This window comes from Corythoichthys intestinalis, chromosome 9 (assembly GCF_030265065.1).
Source record: "Corythoichthys intestinalis isolate RoL2023-P3 chromosome 9, ASM3026506v1, whole genome shotgun sequence".
Taxonomy (NCBI): Eukaryota; Metazoa; Chordata; class Actinopteri; order Syngnathiformes; family Syngnathidae; genus Corythoichthys; species Corythoichthys intestinalis.
In genome coordinates, this window is record NC_080403.1 from 21471321 (window position 1) to 21493462 (window position 22142).

A 22142-nucleotide genomic window follows, 5' to 3' on the forward strand; every position below is an offset into this window, starting at 1 on the left:
AGGCTTCATCATGCCTTCACTCTCCCTTTTCTGTCGCCTTGTAACCACAGCAGAGAATGCACGTCTCTGAAGTCTTTTGATACTGCCATCAGTAACAATGGCAGCAATATCACTTGCAGTCTTTACCGGCCACTCACTTTCAGGACGCTTGAAGAACTCGGGCCCAGTCTGCCACTGAGAGTCTTCTTTCAGTTCCTCAGGGGTTGCTCCCCTCGTGAGGATGTCAGCGATGTTAAGTCCTCCCTCGACCCACTTCCAAGTGTCCACTGGGCCAGCTTTCTGGATTTCTCCGATTCGATTCGCGAAGAAGGTTTGGTATCCGTAGCTGTCCCTTTGGATCGCACCAAGGATCGTCTGGCTGTCTACTAGGTGTACCCAATGGTCGACTTGGAAGCGGCAGTGCCTCTCGAAGTATTTCTTCAAGCGAGTAGCAATAACTGCGCCGCATAGTTCAGCCTTAATTCCATCTCCCTTTTGATCGAGAGGAGTGAGCTTGGCCTTCGACTCCACCAGCCTCACGATGACTTTACCAGGCTTGGTTTCCCAACGGAGATATAGCACAGCTCCATAAGAGGCCTCACTCCCATCAGAGAATGTAATCCCAACAGGGGGCCCAACAGCTGCGGGTGGTGTAAGACTTCGGTCGAACCTTATTTGGCTGAGCTTGACATACTCCTCAAACAGTTTGACTGCAGCCTCTCGGAGTCTTGGTGATAGTGGGTCGTCCCAAGTGTCTTTCATCGGGCGATCTTTTCTTGCTTCTTGAAAGGACTCCCTCACGAGTATTACTCCTTTCTGTTTTGCAGGAGAGACCAGACCAATGGGGTCATAGAGACTGGCAATCTGGCTGAGAAGCATACGCCGGGTTAGCGGTTCAGGAGTACTACTTCTGACCTCTTCCTCCTTCAAGTCAAGCCCAGTCCTCATCTTCCCCCTCTTCTTTGAGAAGTTAATTGTGGCAAGGATGCGGAGTTTGTCTGGCTCGGGCTCATACCCAACCCCAAGAGCTTTACTGTCCTCTTCTTGCATCTGGTTTGGAAGGATGAGGGTGGTCAAAGTACTTGGACAGCCAGGCTGTAGACCGCCGTGGGCTTCCCCCCTCCCACTTTGGCCAGAGAAGACCCAGGGTTTCAGGGAGAATCCTCCAGCCTTCAAGATTTTCTCTACACCAACAGTTGTTTTCCGTAGAGCATCAAGTTCGTTCTCTGACGTCAGGATATCATCGACATAGCAGTCCTCTTCTATGACTCGACATTCTTTGGGCATTGACACGAACTGTGGTAGTCTGGCCGTCTATCGCATTGCGACTTGGGCGATACACCCTGCTGGTTTGTCGCCGATGTTCACTCGGACTACAGCATACGTCTCGATTTCTTTCTGTGGGTCATCTCTCCACAGAAATCTGTGCAGGTGGACTTCTTTGTCCTTGAGCCAAACAGAGTTGTACATCTTCCGTACATCCCCCAGTGCAGCATGCCGCCCGCTCCGGAACCTCAAGAGGACTCCCCTAATTGGGTTGAGTACGTCTGGACCCTTATGGAGGAGGTCATTTAGGCTCCAACCCTGGAACTCCTGGCTACTATTCCACACTATCCTCACTGGCGTTGATGAAGAATGGGGGTTCGGTGCAACCAAGTGGCTGATGTACCACTTAGGTCCATTCCATGATTTAATCTCTTCTTCAGACAGCTTGATAGCCACACCTCTTTTGACCATGTCATGAATTTGTTCTCCATACACTACTTTCCAAGCGGGCTCTCGTTCCAGCCTGGACTCCGTTCTCCTGAAAGTAGCCTCCACGGCTTTGCGATTGTCAGGGAGAGATGCTGGGTCTCCTCGCCAGGGGTAAGCAGCATCCCAATGAGGTGACTGGCTGTGTTTGTCTGCTAGGACATAGGAGAGGCAATTCTTAATTTCCTCCAGCTCTTTTTCTTCTCCGAGGGTCATCTCCTTTCCTCCAGGAGGACACATGCCACATTTGCAGCCCCCACATTTTGGGTCGCACGCTGCCCCGATGCTGTCCCACCTGAACCACTCCAACACTTCCTTGTTAGTTGTAGTGGTGCTGCCAAGGACTGTCTTTTCCTTTGACGACTGGGTGTTTGGATCGCTTGAGTCCATAAGGATCTCTTCATAGACTTTTGAGGCGGTTCTCATGGACCTTGCAAAGTGAGTGTCGGAATGGTGGAAGGTTAGATCTACCTTCTCGAAGAGCTCAGGGTGAGTCCCACCGACCGTCTTTCCAAGAGGGCCGTCCCAGAGGATCAAGTCCCCTTCCCTCCTGACTGGCTGTGGGACCAAACGACCTTCCCTGTGGCTGATGAGGAGATCGATTTTCGTGGGTCGGACCAAGTCCTCAGCAGCAACACCTGGGAAGAATTTCTTTAGTTGGTGTGGGGTGGCCCTCAGAGTGACCTCTGCGATGCTCTCTAGGCCGTAGCAGACAATCTTGTGCGCTTCCACTGTTCCCTCGGGGGTTCCAACCCTTAATCGAAGGGAATATCTCTGCATCATGATTGTCCTGTGCATCCCGCCGACTCCCTGCACAATCAGCTTGATCTTTTCTCCACACAGTCCTAGACGCTTGGCTTCAGCATTCGTGATGTAATTGGTGTCCGAAGCAAGGTCAATCAATGTACCGATGAGTTGGCCAGAGTTAGTAGTGACTTTAAGTAGCATCATTAGTACTGGGTATTCTTTCAGCACATTTCCAGCTCCGGTGCAAACTGCTGTGGAGATCTTGTTGGAGAAGACTTTCCTGCACTCGACCCTCTGTTCCGGGGTTAGCGTGGCAAGGAATTCTTCTTGCCGGCTAGTTAGACCGAGCGGCCTTTTTATCACCTTTCCCGGTTCTGTAGTGCACCCGTCCTTTTGGGTGGTGACCCTGGGGCAAAGCAGGTAGTGATGAGCCTCGTCTTGCCGGCAGTCTGCTTTACTGCAAAGGAACCCAGAGTTGCACCGGCCATCTTTAGTGTGAATGTTCAAGCACCGGTTGCAAACCCCATGGGTCCTTAAATGAGACTTCCTTCTTGCTAGGTCCAAGTCCCTGAACATTTTGCACGCAAAAAGCCTTCCAGAATGCGTTTCATCGCCACAGGCAGAGCATGCCGCTAGCAACTTCCCAGGAGACCCTTGCTGACCTGCAGTGACTCTGGAGAAGGCTTTCTTTGTCCTCTTCTCCGAGGCTTCTGTCGGGCGTTTCTCTGACGGAAGTTTTTCCGCAAGACCCGTTTCTAATTGGTCCAGCTCCTCAAGGATGACTTCCTGCCTCTTCAGGAAGTAGAGGAGACACTCAAAGTGGTTCTGCTGGGAAAAGCCATTGGTGGGCTCATTTTTGTAAGCCACCCACTTTTCCTTTAGGAAGTGTGGTAACTTGCTCTCTAAAGACTGCGCCACAAGGCGGTTCTTCACAATGTCCTCTTCACCCAGGATAAGCAGATTGCTCAGGGCCCTTTCCACTGTCTGGATTAGCTCGATTGCTTTCCTGGGGTGATTTCCTTTTACAGGGGCCAGGCCTTGCACTTCACTTGCGATCATTTGGACAATCCTCGCCTTGTTCCCGTATCTGTTGTCCATGCGTTGGAACATTTCCTCAGCGGACGCACAACTGGATAGGACTAGGTCCCTTTTCACTTTGTCACTGAGGCTTGCCAGGAGATGGAATCTTGTTACACCTGCTGTCCTCAGTGGGTTCCCCAACTTCTCCAGTTCTCCCCACTCATTCTTCCAACGGTAGTAATCTGTTATGTCACCAGAAAACGTGGGGAGACGTGCTCTCTCGAGAGGGAAGTGGTTTCTGTACCCTCCAGGATGAATATCGGGGACACGTTGGGGAGAATTCGGGTTCATCAGAGGTGTGCTAGCGGCGCTTGTTGTGGTTCCAGTGCTGCCACCAACTGGTCTACTGAGAGCCTGAATTCTGGGACCCGAATTGGAGAAGGATGTTGGAGGGGGATTAGGTGGAGCAGGTTGAGATATGTCGTGTGAAGGAAGTTCATGTTTGAGGCTGGGACTGCAGAATGGAGGTGCTACGCGGCTGACCGGACTAAACACGTTTTTTGCCTTGGCATCCAAATCTTCCTCCGACGATTCTTCTTCGTATCTTGGATCTTTCCAGCTATCCTCAAAGTGTCTCACTCGACGCCACAAAGCTCGGATCCTCTCCTTGAGTATTTTTGTGTTGGTATATGGGATTAGCATATCCCAGTTACCGCATTTTTGCTCAAGATCATCCATCCTTTCCCTCAGGCTACCTCTGGTGAGCTCGAAATCGGTTCGTTGCAACTTCTTTATGTTGCAGCTCTCAGCCTGGTCCACCTTAACCTCTGTGCTTGAAATACATTCTCCAATATCATCTGCTGCAAACTTAACCCAGATTGTTTCTTGGACAAGCTCAACGGTCTCTGTGTATTTGCGGAGGCACTCAGCCGTCTTCTCCGCTATGCATGCTGCTTCTTCCGCCATTTCCTCTTCATCCTCGGTTCCTTTAACCGCAGTGAGGGCTTCAGCATAGTCGTCTCCTGCATCACTGAGCCTCGCATAGTCGCCCTCAAGGGCTCTTAGCTCATCGATCAGAGCTCTCTCTCCCAGCAGGTTGACTCTGGAGGACAGTTTGTTAGCCCTCTTGGTAAAAGAGGATTGCGCAGCAGAGCGCCTCCCTTTGAGGGCTTCAAGTTCAGGTGTGTCCATTTTCCTTGTCCTTTATTTAACTGACCAGGGTTTATTTTGCCAACAGGGTTCTTTCCCTTCAAATGGTGGCGCTCCTTTTGGTCAAAAATTAGGTAGACACGGTGATTTGCTTGTAGAGTGAATTTTTTCCTCTTCAAGGCTTGTAACTCATTGGGGGGAATCTGTTGGCCAATTTCAACCTCATCCAACCCGTTGGTTATTACTGTTCAGTTTATTCCGTTTTACGGCCCCCTGAATAGGGCTCGTCACTCAGCACGAATGGATCACTCGCCATGCACTTTTCGTTTTTTATTGAGTACAGCAGCACACAGTAGATCACAGCAGTGCACAGCAGGTAATAACCTAAAGTAAACCATGAATATCATAAACAAACTGTATCGGTACATAATGTACAAATTAAACAAACAATATATTCTTAACATGATTTTACTGCAACACATTGGCTTTAGAATTACGTATTCCTATCATCATCAGTGTTTATCATTTTTCATGTTAAATATATGCAAATATGAAATTATAATTTATTATGATAATTATGGTAAATATATCAGATTACATCCTCAACCATTTTTACATATATATTTTACGTACATGTATTTTGCTTCATCAATTCATCTACTAATTATAATGTAACCCGTTTTTAAGTAAAGGAGCTAGCACTGTCCAATAGCACAGACTGGTGGCTGTCAGTGGAACTACACATACTAAGATGAAATTGCGTGAGTGGAAGAGAATGCCCACAACCAAACCAGGAAGTTGAGCGTCGGTGTTGGCAGAGTATTAACGTAAATCAACAATCATCAGCACGCACACAATGTGGCAATGGAGTTAGGAGAGTACCAGGATTGAGGCATTGACATCGCCCCATTTGTAAGTGAACTATCTTACATTGCCTATGCTATTGTTCAACGCTAGTATACCGTAGGTGATTTCTCAATGGCTCACAGTGAACTACCGTTGTGGCGTCGCGCACACTAATCAAAGTAGATGTTTAAAGAGAGTGATTGATCAAAAAGGCATCTAACATAAATGACATCAATTTAATGCATAAACAAAGTGGCTTACCAGTGGGGTCATGCTGGTGACAAGTGCTGTTGATTTGTGCTGCAATCAGACGCAGGTGTGCACTAATATGCGTCACCATAGCGGTCACCTGCCAGTGGCGACCCCGCCCCCCTTCTGACACCCGAGTTAAATCCAACAGATTTCTTTTTGGAACTTATGTTCGCTATCTGTCAATTTGTGTACTCACACACATTGAGGACAGAATAGGGCTACTAGTTTATTTTTTGATTGAAAATTTTACAAATTTTATTAAAACGAAAACATTAAGAGGCGTTTTAATATAACATTTCTATAACTTGTACTAATATTCATCTTTTAAGAAGTACAAGTCTTTCTATCCATGGATCACTTTAACAGAATGTTAATAATGTTAATGCCATCTTGTTGATTTATTGTTATAATAAACAAATTTAGTCCTTATGTACCGTATGTTGAATGTATACATCCATCTTCTTATCTTTCCATTCCAACAATAATTTACAGAAAAATATGGCATATTTTATAGATGGTTTGAATTGCGATTAATTGCGATTAATTACGATTAATTAATTTTTAAGCTGTAGTTAACTCGATTAAAAAATTTAATCGTTTGACAGCCCTAACATATATATATATATATATATATATATACAGTTATATATATGTGTGTATGTGTGTGTGTATATATATATATATATATATATATATATATATATATATATATATACAGTTATATATATGTGTGTATGTGTGTGTGTGTATATATATATATATATATATATATATATATATATATATATATATATATATATATATACTAGGGCTGTCAAAATTATCGCGTTAACGCGCGGTAATTAATTTTTTTAATTAATCACGTTAAAATATTTGACGCAATTAACACACATGTCCCGCTCAGACAGTATTCTGCCTTTTGGTAAGTTATACAGCAAGGTTTTTTGTGCTGTCTAACTGCGAACTCTTGTGGTCGCTTTGTGACATGGTTTATTGCTTTCTTGCCAGTTCAATATGGCTGCACGACGTCTAGGGCTGACGCCTACGTTGTAATGTTGTGCTTATATGATCCTTGGCCAAGATTTGTCCTTAAGTATGGTTGTTGTAAAGAATGTACATATTATGTTAGTAAGCGAAATGTTATATTTTTTGTATGAGACGCTTTTTGTTTATGTTTAGTGAACCTCTATAGCGTGCTAAGCTAACGTTGTTGTTAATGCAATGCTTGTGTACTTTTTTTTGTAGTTTCACTACGGTCTAAAGAGGACAGTGGTTTGAGGCCATTTTATTAATAAATCAGATGAAAAAGAAAGAAGTCTGATTATTAAGGCGTCGTTCACTAGCTGTCTAGCTTTGGAAAAAGTAGACGCTTCGGAGTGAGGATAGCACAGACAGATTTAAATGACAGTAGAGTGAAATGCCCACTACAGTCCTTATGTACCGTATGTTGAATGTATATATCCATCTTGTGTCTTGTCTTTCCATTCCAACAAATTATTTTACAGAATATATATATAATTTACAGAAAAATATGGCATATTTTATAGATGGTTTGAATTGCGATTAATTGTGATTAATTACGATTAATCAATTTTTAAGCTGTAATTAACTCGATTTAAAAAAATGTAATCGTTTGACAGCCCTAATATATACATATATACATATATATTCATACATATATCCAGTTCGTTTTTCATTTCTCCCTCCTCCAACACACCTGACTCAAATAATCATGGTTGTTATCTGGCTCCTGCAGAGCTTGCTGATGAGCTGATTATGATGATTCAAGTGTGTTAAAGGAGGGAGACATGGAAAACAAGCTGGATAGGGGCTCTCGAGGACCGGAGTTGGATACCCCTGGTATAGATATAGATACAGTTCTAAAAAAAAAAATGACTGAGATAATGTTATCCAAATATTATCTGTAATTGGTTAAATTAGTAATTGGCAATATAGAAATATAGATGTATGAACAATTTTCACTCAATGATCTGATTACAAGTACTATTTTTTGTTGTCATATTGATAATTCTGATTCTGGCACCCAGCTGTGTGGTATCAGTCAATGCAGATACTCTACAACAGGGGTTCCCAAACTTTTTCCTGTGGGGGCCACATAACTTTTCCCTTCTCTGATGAGGGGCCAGGGTTAGTTTGTAACAGAAAAAGTGTGACGATTGCAGGAGTGCCTAGATGTAAAAAATTATTGTCTTTCAGAAAGACACAATCAAATAACCCTTTCTGGATTCTTCACGGGAAAAAAGTGGATAAAATAAAAATAATAAATAATATAATACAATATAATATAATATAATATGAATAATAATAAATAACACTATTAATCAAATAGATAATAACCAAATAACCCTCTCTGGGTTCTTCACAGAAAAAAGCCAGGAAATAAATGACACTACTGGGAAAAAAAAAAAAAATGCTCTCTGGTATTGTTCAGGGGGCCAGACCAAATGTGGAGGCGGGCCGGATCCGTAGTTTGGGGACCCCTGCTCTACAATCTACTTTTTTTCTTTTAATACGAGATTACTGCATGCTCACTTGAATGTAAAGTACATTATTTGTACAATGTTCGTTCACTGCAAACTGTAGTGCAAGCACTTTAAACGAAATGGAGGTCTACTAGTGATTAATTCATTAGTTAAACTCATTTAAATTCACAGCAGAAGGATGTTTGGATGCCACACTATTGGATGTCTATCATCATCTTGGAAAGGGTGACAAATGCTTATTTTTGAAAGCCCTTTTCAGACGTATGCCCCGCTAAATTGTCCCGTGCAAGATGACGCGGGATTTATCTGTGTCATGGCTTTCAGACATGTGGAGATGTACTGGGAATTACCTGGGTCGGACATTTTCATACTTGTCTTGTTTTTGACTTGTTAGCGACTCAGCGCTCTCTGCCCGGGGAGGGAGGGGGGTGCGATTTTATAACCCGGACATTATGTAATTTTTGGTCAGCATCAACAACAAAATAAACCACACATTTCCAAAGATTGACGATGGACTTTCGCTTCCTTGGCTCTAAGATCTAGTATTAATTTAATTTCGATATGTTTCCAGCTTGATTTTTCTATTTTTCCACCACGTTGCCATATTGATAATTCTGATTTTTGTTTACCACTTTTCGTCTTACTGCGAAGAAAGAGGGAAAAATGATCAGCCCACCATGCTATTTACATGCTGTGACCCGGAAATTAAAAGGCTGCTTTCACACATGTCGCATCCTGGGTAAATCCTGGACAATATACTAGGACGTGATCTGGTTAATGTCCATGTCAGTCGACCAGGGAAATTGCTTTCAGACATAAGGGCTACTAGTTAAATCCCGGAATTTAACCAGAGTTCAGCGTATGTCTGAAAGTGGCTGAAATGTACAAATTGAGTGGCATCAGCATGTTATTGTTTAGTACCCCGGTGGCCTTCATTTCAGTGCTGTATTGTTGCTAATACAGATATCCGTATCGGTGCCACGCTAGTTGGAACTGAAATGAAATGCAAAACTTGAAGGTTGTTTTACATCATAGCATTCAATATACATTACTTGCTTTTATCAAATCAGTGAATTATGGGTTAAAAAGGCCAGTTAAATGTTAATAGAGAATGTGTCCTTACATGACCTGAGTTTTATAGATTTTATTTTCACTTCCCACTCCTGACTCTACAACCAAAACAAAAACCTTGGGCAAACAGATGAAAAAGCAGCACGGATCCATTTAGGTTTATCTCCCAACCAGTGTTTCTATAAAATCCTGTTAAAAAGCCTGAGTCTCAGTGAATATGTGTTTTTAAACATTACTAGATGGACAACCTATAAATGTGCTCCCTGCATTATAACAAACACTTTTCTCCTGATATGAAAATTGGGAGTCTGCGGGTGCAGACTGCCAAGTCTTATTGCTCAAAAAACAAAGCAATTGAAAATCAACACAAACAGTCATGCAAGCTGCTCTCTCCCGCTGTACTGCTTCCAATATCTTAAGTCATGCCATTCAAAAGTAGGGCACTATTGATAAGCTTATCTTCATATATATTTATTATTCATGTCGTTTTAGAAAATGCATTCTGTTTCATCAACTTTTTAAAAAATTATATCAATTAATTTTAAGTCTCATGTTTATTTTTCTAGTCTTGTGCCTCAGCTCACTGTAACTATATGACGGCCTGTCAGTATCTTCTATCACAGCACATTAAGAATTATCAGTGGGTTTTCTACAGTATACCTGGTATCCAAACCCTTTGCTGCCTGTGTTGTGAGATAAGGGCCAAGCCTCTAAAAATAAGCCAGAAAAAAGAGCGCACGGTGTCATTCAAGGCTCTTGTTTGTGTCCTGATGCCAACACCTTCAGAGAGTCAAGTTAGCCAGGATGCATTAAGGGCTCTTCTTCGAGGGTCTCATATCCTTTTCAGTATTCATCTTATTATGCATCTTGCACGTGTCTTTACGAAACGTTCTCACGTTTATATGCTAACTTTGTCTTCCTCTGCTAATGATAACATGGGCTCAGTTTTCTTGCTTATAAAGATAAAACCTTTACCAAGGAGAGGCTTAGAACCTCAATCTCCTGTTCCCACTCTTCCTTTTACCAGGCTGATTGAGAAAACCAAAAGCACAAAGGGTCTGAGGTATTTTCAAACCCATGAATTGCCGACAAACCAACCAACACACCATGCAACAGAGCTGCTATTGGATTAAACTTTCAAAGGGTGTGTTGGTAACTGAAATGAGTCTGTTGTGAATGGTCTTCAGTACTCTACGATGTCTTCTCTTTTTCACTCTGGTGATTTAAATGGCATAATTTCCTTTATTTTCATTTCTGACTGGAGCCACTACTTACGTGACCCCTTGAGAGGATGTCCCAAACTTATTTTCAAAATTTAGTGTTAATTAAAAAAAAAAAACTCAGATTTTCAGATGGCGTCTTGGAGAAGGCAAATGAAAAGATGTCTGTTGTGAATGGTCTTCAGTACTGCACAATGTATTTTCTTTTTCACTCTAGTGATGTAAATGCAGGGGTTCCCAAACTATTCCACATCGGGCCGCTGTGGGTGCTGGATTTCTTTCCAACAAAACAGGATGACACATTGGTACCAATCTGGTGTTTTACAAGTGTAATCAGTTGATTATAGTCAGGTGCTGATTGTTTTAGCAGAAACCTCATTGGTTAAACGGTCTGTGCTCGATCGGTAGGAACAAAAACCAGGACCAACAGCCGAGGACAGGTTTGGGAACCACTGTGTAAATCAGGGGTGGGCCAACTATTCCACAAAGGGCCGCAGTGGGTGCGGGTTTTTGTTGTAACCCATTATGAGGACACCTTTTCACCAATCTGCTGTTTTACACGTGCAATCAGTCGATTGCAGTCAGGTGCTCTCATTTCTGCTGAAACCTCATTGGTTAAACTATCTGTGCTGGGTCAGTTGGAACAAAGACCAGGACCCACTGCGGCCCTCGAGGACCGGTTTGCCCACCCCTGGTGTAAAAGGTATAATTCTCTTTACTTTCTTTTCTGAACAGAGACACCACTGACATCAGCCCGATATAGGATGTCCCAAACATTTTATTATAGAGCAAACAGCTTAAAAGCTCAACTACGAAGGGACTTGAACCCTCAATCTTCTGATCCGAAGTCAGACGCCTTATCCATTAGGCCACGTAGTTCTTGTTTTTAAAGTTTTGTGTTAAAAAAAAAAAAAAAAAAAAGTCAAATCTTCAAATGGCATATTGGAGAAGGTGAATAAGAAATGGCTGTTGTGAATGGTCTTTAGTACTCCACAATGTAATTTCCTTTTCACTCTGGTGATGTATATGGCAGAATTTCCTTTACTTTTTCTTCTGAATGGAGCCACTACTTACATGACCCCTTGAGTGGAAGTCTCAAACTTTTTATTCACGAGCCGTCAGCTAAAACCTCAACTACGAAGGAACTTGAAGCCTCAATCTTCTGATCCGAAGTCAGACGCCTTAAAAAAATAAATAAATAAAAAATCTACAAATCTTCAAATGGTGTCTGTCATGAATAGTGTTCAGTACTGCACAATGTCTTTTCTTTTTCACTCTAGTGATGTAAGTGGCAGAATTTGCTTTACTTTTTCTTTTGAATGGAGCCACTACTTACATGACCCCTTGAGAGGAAGTCCCAAACATTTTATTAACGAGCCATCAGCTAAAACCTCAACTAAGAAGGGACCTGAACCCTCAATCTTCTGATCTCAACCTTCACTCTCGTGATGTAAATGGCATAATTTCCTTTACTTTCACTCTGAATATAGACACCACTGACATCAGCCCTATATAGGTTGTCCCAAACATTTTATTATAGAGCAAACAGCTTAAAAGCTCAATTACGAAGGGACTTGAACTCTCAATCTTCTGATCCGAAGTCAGACGCCTTTTCATTAGGCCACGCAGTTCTTGATTTTAAAATTTTGTGTTAAAAAAAAAAAACCGTCAAATCTTCAATTGGCATCTTGGAGAATGTAAGTGAGAAGATGTCTGTGGTGAATGGTCTGCAGTACTCCACAATGTAATTTCCTTTTCACTCTGGTGATGTAAATGGCAGAATTTCCTTTACTTTTTCTTCTGAATGGAGCCACTACTTACATGAGCCCTTGAGTGGAAGTCTCAAACTTTTTATTCACGAGCCGTTAGCTGAAAACTCTACTACGAATGGACTTGAACCCTCAATCTTCTGATCCAAAACCAGACACCTAATCCATTAGGCCACGTAGTCCTTACTTTCAACAGTTAGTGTTCAACAACAACAACAACGACAAAAAAAAACCTACAAATCTTCAAATGGTGTCTTGGAGAAGATAACTGAACTGGTGTCCGTCATGAATGGTGTTCAGGACTGCACAAGGTCTTTTTCACTCTAGTGATGTACATGGCATAATTTCCTTTACTTTCACTCTGAATAGAGACACCACTGACATCAGCCCTATATAGGATGTCCCAAACATTTTATTATAGAGCAAACAGCTTAAAAGCTCAACTACGAAGGGACTTGAATCCTCACTCTTCTGATCCGAAGTCAGACGCCCTATCCATTAGGCCACAAAGTTCGTGATTTTAAAATTTTGTGTTAAAAAAAAAAAAAAAAAAAAAAAAACGTCAAATGGCATCTTGGAGAATGTAATTGACATGTCTGTGGTGAATGGTCTTTAGTACTCCACAATGTAATTTCCTTTTCACTCTGGTGATGTAAATGGCAGAATTTCCTTTACTTTTTCTTCTGAATGGAGCCACTACTTACATGAGCCCTGAGTGGAAGTCTCAAACTTTTTATTCACGCGCTGTTAGCTAAAACCTCTACTATGAAGGGACTTGAACCCTCAATCTTCTGATCCAAAACCAGACGCCTAATCCATTAGGCCACATAGTCCTTACTTTCAACAGTTAGTGTTTAAAAAATAAATAAATGAAATAGTTTTTTTTTAAAAACTACAAATCTTCAAATGGTGTCTTGGAGAAGATCACTGAAATGGTGTCTGTCATGAATGGTGTTCAGGACTGCACAAGGTCTTTTTCACTCTAGTGATGTAAGTGGCATAATTTCCTTTACTTTCACTCTGAATAGAGACACCACTGACATCGGCCCTATAGACCCCACTCACCAACGTCACACAATGACGTGTTGCTGTATTCGGCCACCATATTGTCCGTCATTGTTTATCCGTATTCTCAATGGTTTCAATTTGTCGTGCAATTTATAGTGCAATTCATGGAAGCCTCGTTGCTTTCAGACGCTGTAAACTCATTGGATGCGTTGCATAAAAGGCGTTATGTGAAAAAGCTTCAGTCTATCCATTCGCCAGATCCATATTTGATGCCTAAATCGATATTTTTCGACCCGTTGTCTTCGCCGTCTCTGCCTGACATCTGCTACCCTGATATCTACAACTATCTTGTCCACAGAAACTCAGCCTATTCTCACGAAACTTTGAAAAACTTTAAGAGCAGCACTCTAAGCAACATTACCCCGTGTGACCCTTTACTTTCAATTTTCTAAAATGGCGACAATCAATTAAAAAAGGATGTCTGCGATGGCCGACGCTTCAAAGATAGGTGGATATTGGACTATTTCTTCAATACAATACGCAACAACTGTGTCTGCCTCATTTGCAAAGAGACAATCGCTGTTTTCAGAGAGTTCGATGTGACGCAATTTTACCTAACAAGACACGCTGACATGTACGAAAACATTACAAGGAAGATACGCAGCGAGAAATTATAGCAACTTGAAGCTAGTTTAATTTCACAGCAGCAGTATTTCGCAAGAGCCCGAGTGTCGAAAGAGAACACCACAAAGGCGAGATTGTTGAAATTATGAATTTATGAATAATAATAATAAAGCAAATGTGACACACAGAAGGGCTTGCTAAAAATTGTTTAACTATATTGTTCTATGTAAATCGGCCAAGATAGCCCCCCACATTTTTACCACACCAAATCTGGCCCCCTTTGCATAAAGTTTGGACACCCCTGTTCAACTGATGATCCGTAGATGAAGCCAGCTTCTTTCACTTGGTACCAGCTAAATATTATTCAAAAAATAATGATGGCGGAAGAAATAAACATCTTGAATTTGAAACTGTATGTTGTCGGCGATTAGCCTCGCAATGATCTTAATTGTGATTGTCAGCCCAAAACCCTCTAAATATATATTAAAGGCATCTTACCAGGTATAAAATGACTACTACATAGTCTGTGGTGATCGTTCGGTGCCCAGTTTTCTCGTCGAATTGCAGCAGTCCATCTTGCTCTCCTCTCCGGGTCTCTCGGAATACGGTAGAACTTCAAGTCTCTCCGTCTATCTTCTCTGTTACTGCAACCAACCGCCACACATGCCTTCACCATTTTGATTATTAATGTTAACGAGCAGAAAAACACGCCATAATAGGAGGAATTTACGTAGCGGTAATGCGTAAACACGACGAGCTGACGGACAATATGGCGCAGAGACGTGGTTGTGACGTCATGTGAGTGGGGTCTATATAGGATGTCCCAAACATTTTATTATAGAGCAAACAGCTTAAAAGCTTAACTACGAAGGTACTTGAACCCTCATTCTTCTGATCCGAAGTCAGACGCCTTATCCATTAGGACAGGGGTCCCCATCTGCCTGACCGCGGACCGGTACCGGTCCGTGGCGCATTTGCGACCGGGCCGCAAAGAAAAAAATAATTTAATAACGACCGCATTCTGGTCGAATTAACCCTGTGCCCCTGCTTAACGCACCAATATCTCTGTCTACTCTAGATATAATACTACGGGATAGATTACAATGTTGTCATAGAAGTCCATTGATTGGACTGCTAGCAGAACATCTTGTTTGTGTATATAATATATCTATGTGCGCTTGTCCTCGATAATAGCGTATTACTAGGCCGCGGCGTAGCACATTTGTCCCGGAAATAATTAGCCCCACACGAGCGAAGATAACAGGAAAACAGACGTCTTTGGAAATATTTTTAAGGCGAAAAGGATATTTTTACGGCGAAAAGGGCACCTGACGAGCCTACAACTTCGAAGACCCACAAACTGCGAAGGAGTGGATTCGTGACCCGTTTGTGAATAAACAGAGAGATCGCAAATGACGGCGACCGTATTAAACGTACATTTGAGACAACAACTCTACCGAGGTTCTGGATGAAAGTCTTTCTGGAATATCCTGACATGGCGACAAAAGCGTTGAAAACCTTGCTACAATTTCTAACATCGTATCTTCGTGAAGCGGGCTTCTTAATTAATGTTTAACGACAAGGCGAAGTCGTTAATAGTGAGCGCAGTGTGCAGCTGTTGTGTGAAGCTTACATGGCAGGATGAGTCTGAGGAGAACTTTTCTACAAGTCCTTCCATGATCAAACGTAAGTTAATATTCCTTTCTTTCAAGAAAGTTTGTAGTGTTTACTTTGGAATCGCTGCATTTGCGCATTTTGCGGCTATGTTTAACGTTACGCGCATGCGCAGAACCGCATCATTGCAATTTTTGATGGGTTGCAAAATTTGTCAGAACACCGGTCCGTGAAAAAAAAGACCCAAATAACACCGGTCCTTGGTGCAAAAAAGGTTGGGGACCCCTGCATTAGGCCACGTAGTCCTTACTTTCAGTAGTTAGTGTTCAACAACAACAACAACAAAAAATACAAATATTCAAATGGTGTCTTCGAGAAGATAATTAAAATGGTGTCTGTCATGAAAGGTGTTCAGTACTGCACGATGTCTTTTCTTCACTCTCGTGATGTAAATGGCATAATTTCCTTGACTTTCATTTCGGAATAGAGACACCACTTACAGCGGGCCCTTTATAGGAGGTCCCAAACATTTTATTATAGAGCCAACAGCTTAAAAGCTCAACTACGAAGGGACTTGAACCCTCAATCTTCTGATCCGAAGTCAGACGCCTTATCCATTAGGCCACGTAGTTCTTAATAACAAAGTTCTGTGTTAAAAAAAAAAAAAAAAAAAAACTCAAATCTTCAAATGGCGTCTTGGAGAAGATGTCTGTGGTGAATGGTCTTCAGTACTCCACAATGTAATTTCCTTTTCACTCTCGTGATGTAAATGGCAGAATTTCCTTTACTTTTTCCTTCTGAATGGAGCCACTACTTTCATGACCCCTTGACAGGAAGTCCCAAACTTTTTATTAACGAGCCATCAGCTAAAACCTCAACTAAGAAGGGACGTGAACCCTCAATGTTCTGATCCGAAGTGAGATGACTTGTCCATTAGGCCACGTAGCCCTGGATTTCAATGGTTAGTGTTCATCAAAAAAAAAAAAAAACTGCAAGTCTTCAAATGGTGTCTTGGAGAAGATAACTGAAATGGTGTCTGTCATGGATGGTGTTTAGTACTTCACAATGCCTTTCCCTTTTCACTCAGGTAGTGTAAATGGCATAATTTCCTTTACTTTCATTTCTGAATGGAGACACCACTTACACCAGCCCTTTATAGGACGTCCCAAACCTTTTATTATCAAGTCAACACCTTAAAACATCAACCACGAAGGGATTTGAAACCTCAATCTTCTGATCCGAAGTCCATATCCAGTCGGCCACGCAGTCACATTAACCCTGTGTCTTGGGTTCTTGTTTCCAAACCAACTTCCAAGGCACCAGCCGTGGATAGGTCTGGGTATCCCAAAACATTAATTTTGCTTTTCTCTCCAGTGCCTGATGAGTTGGGATTACCTCATTTTCTAAAAGATGCTAAGACAAACCTGCATCTCGGTTGCAACCAGTGACCAAACTATGCATTCGTAGCCTCTGTGCAATAAAGCTTTGGTCATTTAGGTCACTTAGTGTTCCAGTGCCTGCAGACCTTTACAATAATTAAATAATTTCAAATGACTTTTTGGCAGAATGAAATAACACAGGCACAGCATTACATTACACGGCTATTATTAGAAAGCATCGTACTGACAAATTGGCTGCAAGAGCATCTTGGCCCAATAAAGGCAGGAATAATTCCAATTTCCTACTTGCGGCACTCATTTTGACCTGAGGAGTTCAGCAAGGCAGCGACATCACCCAATTATTTATGCCACTGTATTGCAACACAACCTCTAAGAAAGAATGTAAGCTGAGCATGGCAGAAAAGTGTTGATTTATTGAAGACTCCACTTAGCGGCATAAAAAAATAGCTTTCTTGTTGCAAAAATGTTACAAAGTAGTCAATAAATGCCTTTTTACAAAAATATGGGGCACTAACCAAGTTAAGGATTTTTCTTATTGTGGTTTCAGAGCACAGTAATGATTCCAATATTTTAAAGGAAGCAAATGCAATAAAAAGCTTATTAGGTGTTGAAAGATTCAATTTCCCTTTTCCCAGTACAAAGTCCCTGTTGAGTTTCTGCTTGTTTACTTCCATGTTTGTTTGGCAATATCCGAAATGGCTAAGGCTGTTTTCCCCTTGGGAGCCAAAGGGAAGCTACATTTAAGGACAATGTGTGTCGCTCTGCCTTTCTCATCTTCTTTCTCCCATATTCATTTTGACTAAGGAGGTCCAATAAACGTCTGACCTCTCTCTTTTTCTGACGCTGGCCCCTGGGCCCGGTCCACTTAGTCTAATAGAGATGTAGAGGCGAGCACACAGAGGGAGGCCATCTTAAAAGTGTCTCGGAAGAAAGCGAATTATATATAGCCACTGATTAAGGCAGAGATGGGAACATGACCTACATGCATGGCAACATTTTTTTTCTCACTTTGTGGCTACAGAACAATCCTTACGTCCAGGACCAGGACTCTACATCTGGGAGACTCACACTAATTACACAGAGTCACATTTCAATGCAAACCTCATTAATATTTTTCTCATTATTGGGTTAATCATGTTTTCTGAGCTGTGGAAGACTCGGTCGAACATACGCGCTTGCTGTACTACCTGTCATGTAGGTATTGTCTGGATCATATATCAATTTAGCAAATTACAGTCTAAATGGATCACTGCCTTCCAAACTGAGCGAGCGCTCTAAAATTAGCTCTCGGAGAATCATGAGGAGAAAGATCAGTCTTTTACAACCCTCGCCATTGATGCCACTAAGCAGGCTATTCGGACGGCAGGCAGCCGTGGGGGAGTGGACCTAGCTTTTGTTCAATGCAAAGCCTTTTATCAGCCACCTGAGCTTGATTTAACACCCCTGGACAGACCTGCACCACACTTCCACTCCCACTCCGCCTGCTCATATCTCCCTCAGCACCGGCCTATTACCTTGCGCTGCTACAGTGTCCAGATGCAGACACGGTGAGGATGCCCAGAAAGGCAAACAAGATCGACTTCACGATTCCTGAGTGAGTCAGTGAAAAGTGTGTGAGACATCAACACATCTTGTGTGTCTTGTCAGCAGTGATAGTAAAGAGGAAAATGTCTGACATGAGGGCAGAGGGCAAAATTAGCTGCCAATAGAAAAAAAAAAAATTGACTTGAAAAATACGCTGGAAAGAAGAAATTTTTTAGAAGCTCAATTTGCCTTGAATTTAGATATTGTATTTATTAATTTGGTTCCGGTACTGTTAAGGGGGAAATATCACACAAAACGAACGCCCAGATATTAAAAGAATACACTGGTACCGCAACATACGATCGCTTCAAAACACGACTTTTTAGACATCCGATGTTAAATTTGACTCACTCTATGTTTCTACATCCGATGAAGTGCTCGAAATACGCCGATTTATGACAGCGCTGGAGTTTCTTTGTTTTCCTGCAAGACAGACACACGGCGGATTTTCTTGTGAGAGAAATCAACATGGGTTCCAAGAAGGTTAGTGCAGGTGGTGAAAAATGGAAAAAGGTGATGCTTACCGTTGAAATGAAGATGGAAACAATATGGACTTGGAATGTAACATCGCCAAAGAAATCGCCAAATTCGTCAGGTTTTTAATAATTTATTTCAGAACTTGTGCAACACAACACGCCTACTGTCCGCCGCAGTTGACGTCAACAACAACAGAACATTAAAAGAGAAAGTAAAATCTGTACCGCACCGATCTCAATCAATCACGTCAGCCACGCGGTGCAGTCAGGCACACGCAAAACACATTAGAACCCGATTTGTTACATCATTACAGGAATAATAATAATAATCAGTATTATTATTATTATACTGTATTATCATTCTGATTTTAATTCATAATTTATTTGTTTTGCTATGTGTTATTGCCATTTGTAATAGTACCAGTAGTATTTATTAAGGATTTAGTGTATGTTTTCGGGCTGTGGAACGAATTAATGGAATTATAATGCATTCTTGTGGGAAAATTCTGCTGGACATACAACCATTTCGGCTTACAAACAAGGTCCTGGAATGAATTAACTTCGTATGTAGAGATACTACTGTACAATGAAATATTACAGAATCCAAAGCTGTTTTAAAATAATGCAGTGGCATAGTGTTTTTATAGGCATTTAACTATCAGTCTCACGTGTCGTCAGTTACTGAAATGCAAATTTAAACGTCGCGATCGGGTATTCTCGGCAGTTTTCGGAGATTACGTTACAAGCGGGAACGGAAGTAGAAAGACTGTCGACTTGTCGTGTCTTACAGGTTGAGCTTTCCGCCACAAAATGCCAAACTATTGCATTGTCAGTGGATGCAAGAGTGTTGCAAATTGAGATTTACAGATCCCCACATATAAATTTCCAAAAGAGGATGCACTTCGACGAGTCTGGGTGAGATTTGTGCAGCAAACCCGGAGCAATTTTTGAGAACCTGGACCAGGGGCTGTAATGTGTTCGTGACATTTGAGGAGTGTTTCAAATGGAGCAATGTGCTCCGAAATTCCTTGCAGTGTCATGCTAGAAAATAGACAGGAATCAGGATACGTTGGTTTCTCGACTTACAATGTTGATGTTTCAATGTTAGGTTATAATATACAGTATAATATATATAATACATTACTTAACATTAATTCACATATACATTAGTGCATTCATAAATAATTATTAATGTATACTGGTACTAGTAAGTGATTATGTTATTTTAACATTGCTCTGTGAGTCTTTGGGTGCTGCTAACCTAACCTTAAGTATGGTATTATTTCAAGTGAACGTAGCTCATAAGTATTACTTAACCTTAATTAACCATTACTGAATGTTTTTTGGACCCTTATTGTAAAGTGTAGCACATGTGTCCCTTAACTAAGAATTTATAAATGCTTAAGTGCCCTCCCTTAACGTTTATTAACCAGTACTGAATGCTTTTTGGACCCTTATTGTAAAGTGTAGCACATGTGTCCCTTAACTAAGAAATTAAAATGCTACGTTAACAAACCCTAACTCTAAATCCTACTAACCCTATATAGGCCTATTTTTTTTATTTTATTTTACCAAACCATTAGTTACTGTCTGTTTATGAATTAACTAATGCATTGACTAATGCATTAACTAATGCATTACCTCATGTTATTAATATTAGGGCTGTCAAACGATTAAAAATTTTAATCGACTTAATTACAGCTTAAAAATTAATTAATTATAATTAATCGCAATTAATCGCAATTCAAACCATCTATAAAATATGCCATATTTTTCTGTAAATTATTGTTGGAATGGAAAGATAAGACACAAGATGGATATATACATTCAACATACGGTACATAAGGACTGTATTTATTATAACAATAAATCAACAAGATGGCATTAACATCATTAACATTCTGTTAAAGCAATCCATGGAAAGAAAGACTTGTAGTTCTTAAAAGAAAAATTTTAGTACAAGTTATAGAAATTTTATATTAAAACCCCTCTTAATGTTTTCGTTTTAATAAAATTTGTAAAATTTTCAATCAAAAAAAAAACAAAAACTAGTAGCCCGCCATTGTGGATGTCAATAATTACTTACACAATGCTCATGGGTGCTGAAGCCTATAAAATGAGTCGCACCCAAGCGCCAGCAGAGGTCGGAAAAACTCCATAAAACACAACAGGCGAGCGTTTCGCTGTACTGTCATTTAAATCTGTCTGAGTGGGGCATCTGCGTTAATTGCGTCAAATATTTTAATGTGATTGATTTAAAAAATTAATTAACGCCCGTTAACATGATAATTTTGACAGCCCCAATTAATATATTAATAAATGTTGGATAAGCAATTATATCAATTATTGTCATGTTACTTAAACATGAGTTATTGTCTAAAATGCATTAACTAATGGTAATTAAGGGACCCTTATTGAAATGTGTTACCATTATTTTTTTTCTGTGTGTGTGTGTTAAATTTGCTAAGATTTTACATAGCCTAACTCAAGTCAGAGAGCAAAATAAAATAGAAACTGGATCCCACTGGCTTTATGTGGATTGTGAATTATTAATGAGAGTGTGCATAATAAACTGAGATTTTGACTTTGTTACTGCATGACCATGTTGAAGGCAGAGAGAACTGGCAAAAAATGATATTAGAATGTGTCATGTAAAGAAAATATGCACTCTTTATGAATCGAAATAACCCTTCAGCAAAGAAAGGGTTTAGTTGGGATTTATCAGCTTCTTCTCCATCTGCCTCTCACTATCTCTCTAACTTTATCCAAGTGCAACAATACCTCGGGAAGTATCTCTTTAAACTGCCTCTAGCTATGGTCACGTGACAAAGACCAGGGCGTCAAACATACAGCTCTTGAGCCAAAAACCAGCTCGTTAGTAGGTTCAGTATGACCTGACAGCAATTGTGGTGCTTCTAATTTCATTTGCAAGAGACCAGAGGAGAAACATTCATCAAAGGGTTCACGTTGTGACTTCACGTTGATCTACCTTAGGCTTCAGGAGCTTTGCTATAACTGTGGTTGAATATAAACTTCCAGGAAAGAATTCAGCAAGCATTTGATTGTTCACCCATTAATTGGGAACTTGAACTGGGCTGACACTATTGTGAGATGTGTTTATTTTTGC

General features: G+C 41.0%; 1 protein-coding gene and 2 non-coding genes across 4 annotated transcripts in view; all 3 read right to left on the reverse strand.

The window, feature by feature from the left end:
* The window catches only part of LOC130921820 (potassium voltage-gated channel subfamily D member 3-like), a 132204-nt gene that overhangs the window by 98172 nt on the left and 11890 nt on the right, over window positions 1-22142 (reverse strand). The window lies entirely within an intron of this gene.
* trnar-ucg (transfer RNA arginine (anticodon UCG)) lies at window positions 11347-11419 on the reverse strand. The gene has a single exon. It is a non-coding gene; the product is annotated as a tRNA-Arg (tRNA).
* Window positions 16115-16187, reverse strand: trnar-ucg (transfer RNA arginine (anticodon UCG)). Its single transcript has one exon. It is a non-coding gene; the product is annotated as a tRNA-Arg (tRNA).